Here is a 5,708-nt window from a genome sequence, read left to right on the forward strand (position 1 = left end):
CCACCAACACTTATTCCTCAGTCAGACCGACCTATATCCAATCCTTTCCTCAATTTAAAAAATCATCACTTATACCAGCTTCTCTCTGCTGGAAGGAAGCCACAGTCAATAGGTGAATCAGGTCTGCGCCTTGTACCTCTGAGTTAATAAATGTTGAAAAGAGGATGAGCCAAAGTCCTCTGTAAATAGCTCTTGTGCCAGCCAAATAAACTTAATGTCATAATGCAGCACCCCTGAGTTCCTTGTAAAAACGTACCTGAAAGATGAAGATAGCGGTGAAAAACTCAAATATTGCTGGTCTGCAAACTCTCCAGCCCTCAAGCAAATAACTATCTGTACAGAAACAAAGTAAGGAAAATGCAACTCAAAGGTAAGTGGAACTGCTCTTAATGTGAGGCAGCGTACTACCTGGGTTTGATCCAAAAATTAGTCAAGTTCTTCATTTAACTACAGGGGGTGGTTGGATTAGGTCCCACTTGGCTGATGTGCCAGGGACAGGAACGTGCAATTCAGTATCTTTCTCCTCCTTTTAACTGCTCTCAGACTCTTACGGTATTTTACAAATCATTCAAGGACTTGATGGGTTAGCAGGAAATTTCCTTTGTGCTGCTGCGCCAGAGAGGAGGAACAGATCTGGTAGGCAGCTCTTCTCCATTTTACAGTATCCCAGATCCCCATTCAGCTACAGTAGGGGAATGTATGCACAGGATTAAAAATTATCCATGATTACAATTTAGAGTGTTATAAACCACTCAGCACCTGGAGCCCTAGCGAGGCGATATTTAAAGATTAATAAAATAAGCATTTGAAAATCCACTTCCCATTTGGTTATTTGCCAGGATCACAGTCCAGAATATAGCATTTTCTGTGCAAGAACTGGTAAGCTGATTAACAGCTAAAGGAGAGCACTTTTCTGCACTCCCTTCAGCATGTACAGTACATACCATATCATCAGCATGAAGAGGGGGAAGCCCATCCTGAACCTATATCTTAATAACCAAAAAGTCAGTCCAGAGACTGTATTTTAATAGTTATTGAAGGAAAGACTACTGTGCGGATATTTGGCCAAACTGCCTCACCATCTATTTGGGATTAGTTCCATTGAAAACTAAGAAGCTATTTGTCTGACGATGAATGGACGTTCATTAAATACAGGTTTTCATTCTGAATATGTTTTTAAACTTTGATCCCCAAGATTGAGCATATGCATTTAACTCCACCCACCCAAGTAGTCTGCATTGGTCTGACATTCAGGGTCCAGTTCAAAATTCATTAAAATTAGTGTCTGTCTTTCCACTGACCTCAATGGGCTATAGATTGCATCCCAGTTCGGGAGATCTCTTCATTTGACACCAAAGCCTACTGAAGTGAATTAAGCAATTGCCATTGACACCAATGATCTCTGAACCATGCTCTTTTATCTCCAGCTTTATCTTAAAAGCATCTGAAGAAAATTAAATCAAAAACAGGGCACCTTAGCAAGGTAAATGGCATTTAAACTGTAAAAGACTCTAACCTCTTAATCTGTACATGTTTGGGTAAGGTTTCTGAAGTTAAACACATTTCTCCCTCCCATAGCGTATTTTTTTTCTCTTCAACAGTCCATACCACTGTTTCCACTGGAATGGGATTTGGCGTTCAGTGAGATTTACCCATATAATATCTCAAAGTACAACAATTGTTGCAAATGATGCTACCCATTAACAGTAAATGCTTTCACTGTCTCCAGCTCTATAAATCTCTAAACATTACAAAGAGCTACTCCTTAGTTCCTCCCATGAGATATTAGAGATGGGACTTTTGTGGACCCAAATGGTAAAAGAAATAAAGGGGTTTTTTTCTTCCTCCTCCTTTGAGTAGCTGTTTATTGAATGGACACGTGGAAGGTAGGGGCACTCTGACCTCAACAGTTAAATTCTTTACCATATAGAATCATAGACTGGTTTGGGTTGATCATCTAGTTCCAACAGCCCTGCCATGGGCAGGGACACCCTCCACTAGCCCAGGGTGCCCAAAACCCCATCCAACCTGGCCTTGAACACTTCCAGGGATGGAGCATCCACAACTTCCCTGTGCAACCTGTTCCAGTGCCTCACCACCCTCACAGTGAAGAATTTCTTCCTAATATCTAATCTAAATCTCCCCTCCTTCAGCTTAAGGACATCACCCCTTGTCCTATCACTCCATGCCCTTGTAAACAGTCGCTCTCCAGCTTTCCTGTAGGCCCCTCTAGGTACTGGAAGGCTGCTATAAGGTCTCCCTGGACCCTTCTCTTCTCCAGGCTGAAGAACTCCAACTCTTTCAGCCTGTCTTCATAGCAGAGGTGCTCCAGCCCTCTGATCATTTTTGTGGCCTCCTCTGGACTCACTCCAACAGGTCCATGTCTTTCTTGTACTGAGGACTCCAGAGCTGGACTCCAGGTGGGGTCTCACTAGAGCGGAGTAGAGAGGAAGAATCACCTCCCTCGATCATGCTTCTGTTGACGCAGCCCAGGATACGGTTGGCTTTCTGGGCTGCAAGTGCATATTGCCAGGTTATGTTGAGCCAACATATCTACCAACGCCCCTAAGTCCTTCTCCTTGAGGCTGCTCTCAATCTACTCTGTCCAGCCTGCAGTTGTGCTTGGGATTGCCCTGACCCATGAGCAGGACCTTGCACTTGGCCTTGTAGTTTCCCTTACATTCTATATCAGAGAGTTTCATTGGAAGAAATTCATTGAGGAGATGATTTTGAACAATTTGCACTCAGTGTTATTTTTACATGATTCTTCCAAATACTAAGACAATAAATATAAAGCTCAGTTACAGATTTAGTTTTAAAGTGTTATTGGCACCAGTGGCACAAAAGGAACACACACACAAGACATAAATAGCAGAGCCCGTAGAGGATGGAGTAGGGCATGTTGCTGCAACAGGAGGGGTTTATCTGAGTGCTGGTCAATTAAATGCCCCAAAGAAAGGGAAAGCGTTCCTCTCCTTCGCCTTGTTTCTATGTTTACAGGCCAGATCTTGTTCTCACTTTCCCCCTGCCAACCCTCATCACCTCCATTGGCTTTCTAGGAGGGACTTGAGATTAATGCCCATGTAGCAGAGCAGATTTAAAAATTACTTTATTTCAGTGGAAAGGTCTTGCTGTTACTTTAAAATATGTCCTTCTCTTTTTGTCTGACATTGCAATTAATCAAGTCTCCCACCCACTCAGAGCCTGTCTTCAGAGTTTCTCTGTCTCTCACTTTCTTTTATAGATGAGGCTTTAGAGCCTGCCAGAATTTATGGAGGGAAACAACATGGTTACAGCCAGGACCTCAGAAATCAGGTTCAGATACTCTCAGAGCATGTCTCCTCCTCACCCTCCATCACAAGGCAGACCAGCGGCTGGTCCCTCTCCCTAAGCGTACATCTGCTCCTGCATCCATACATCCACAGAGGATCTTGTACAGCGCCAGGTCGGGCTCTGCCAAAGAGGAAGCAGACCTATTTAATGTGGCAGGTTTGAGGAATCTCAGGGCTCCAATTAGCATAATTAACTTAGAGAGTCTAACAAAGGGCACTGTGCAACCTGATGCCTCCCAGCAAATCAGCCTCACAGGCTGTCCCCAGCCCCCAGATCTGAGGCTTCATGGAAACCCAGGAGGACCCGGCTGGTTTTGGGGAGGGGGCCAGAACAAGGGGAGAGGGGGAGCAGGAACCTCAAAGTTTTGCTCACAGTGAAAGTACTTTCCGTGAGCAGAAGTAATTTAGCCCTTTGTTTTTAACATTACTGCATTTGGCTACGAGTTCTGGACTCGGTCAGTCTCACACTATCCAATAGTCAGTTCCACTATCCAGGAGCCCAAGTCAAAACCTGGGCGCAGAGTTAATCGTTCCCAGCTGTAGAACTGTATTCGGGTCCAAGGTCTGGTTCAGATTTGTCACCAAACAGTCCTCTACAAGCATGAAGTCACCATTAGATATTACGAGCAGGGTCATGTATGTACGAGGCTGATCATGGAGAGAAATAGTGGGGGGGTTGTTTGTTTTGCATATGTGTTAGAAAAAGGGAATCACTAAAGAACAATGTAAATGTTATACCTTCTAACTGCAGGCTTTAAAAAAATAGGCCTGGTTTATTATTTTTTTGGCAAAACATGTCTGTTTTTCCTTTGTCAGTAGGTGCAAGTTGATTTCTGGAGCCAAAAACACCTCTTTTTGGCTAAATACCTGTTTCTTTTTTCTTTTAGTAGCACACCCTGGAGGAGCATAACTGAACTGACATAAATTATATGCAGAGGAACTGGGAGTTTAATGAATAGAAGACTCGTGGAATTCACTTGATGTTGGCACATTAAACACTTTTTCCTGTGCACTGAAAGTAGGTTCTGTAGTTTTCCCACATAAAGTGGAAAGGGAGGGGAAAAAAAAAAAGAAAAAGAAAACTTTTAAGACTCAGACCTTAGGTTTATATGAGGAGTTTGATCATTTGGTTCAGTCCCTGTGAAATGACATTTGAATGAACCAAGACAAGACACAGCAGGACAGTGTCGAAGTAGGCAGCAGAAATCTTCACATGCCTTCTTTAGTGTACGCTTAGTAAATGCTTGTAAACAAATAATTTCATGATAGCTTTAACTTGAAATAAAAGATACAAGTACCAACAACTTGCCCTCTCGATCATCTTTCAAATAACAAACTCAGACTGAAAATTGGCAGTTTGGAGTAAGTGAAGAATATAACAGGCACCGAGAGAGTAATATCTATGCCCTTAGTAACAGCATACATTTCTGCATTCCCCCTGGTTGTTTAAATACTGCACACTGGTGACTGGAAGTCTTTTTTAAAACAGAACCTGGGTACATAAATAAATGTGTGCTGACTTGTGCTGATGCTGTTCCAGCATCATAGGAAACACATTTGTTTATCAGGTTTGATTAAGCTTACACAATCCAAGTTCTGCCAGAGTCAGGAGTGCATTGTACACATCATTTGATAAGAGAGAAGGATGAGTTATGTAAACACCTAGCAACATGTGAGGGAGATTTACTCTAATTGTTTATGTGCCTTTGTGGAAAGATTATAATCATGTTGTTTCATTAAACAAAACAGTTGTACAAGTTCTATAAGACAAATTGCCTTTTGCTCTATTCACTTGCAAAGGTCATCCTGTTACCACTGATTAGCACCAGACAGCCAGTCATACTTTGGCAAAAGGCGAGTTCATTCATAACAGGAATGCAGAGTCTTTCTCAGAATAGGTTTCCCAGTGACTGACTTGGCAAAGACACAACGTAGAAAACCTTCTGCCCAATATCAAACATTCACCTTCTGACAGCTCCAGAGGACATCTATCCTTCAGAGGTGCTGAGCACATTGGCTCAAGCCTTTGGTTGCATCAGAGCCACAAGTAAATATGCAGAGGTGAAAACAGGTAAATCCTTTCCAGATATGACTAACCAATGGGGTAACCAACCTCATTGTTAACTAACGCCCAAAAGAACTGTTAAAGTTTGAGAAAATACAGCAGCAGAGGAGCTGAAGTTCTACTCTAGGTCTGTCAGTGTTGGAGATACCTCTTCCCAAGTCCTCCTCTTGCACCCCCATCTCGCTTCATTATAGGAGCCCAAGGAGCTGTCATGGACTCTCTTACATACACCACTCCCCGAGCTTGGTAACTATCTTGCTTTGTCTCTTTGATAGGCATGTAGGAACAAAATGAGAAGGAGAAGATGTCTG

General features: G+C 42.7%; 1 long non-coding RNA gene across 1 annotated transcript; it reads left to right on the forward strand.

Annotated features, from left to right (window-relative positions):
* The first annotated feature begins 233 nt into the window (after positions 1 to 233).
* Positions 234 to 4,308, forward strand: LOC129200329 (uncharacterized). Its single transcript, XR_008574858.1, has 3 exons — positions 234 to 370; positions 3,245 to 3,445; positions 4,223 to 4,308. It is a non-coding gene; the product is annotated as an uncharacterized LOC129200329 (long non-coding RNA).
* The last annotated feature ends 1,400 nt before the right edge of the window (positions 4,309 to 5,708 follow it).

Source organism: Grus americana, unplaced genomic scaffold (genome assembly GCF_028858705.1).
Source record: "Grus americana isolate bGruAme1 unplaced genomic scaffold, bGruAme1.mat H_52, whole genome shotgun sequence".
NCBI classification, from domain to species: Eukaryota; Metazoa; Chordata; class Aves; order Gruiformes; family Gruidae; genus Grus; species Grus americana.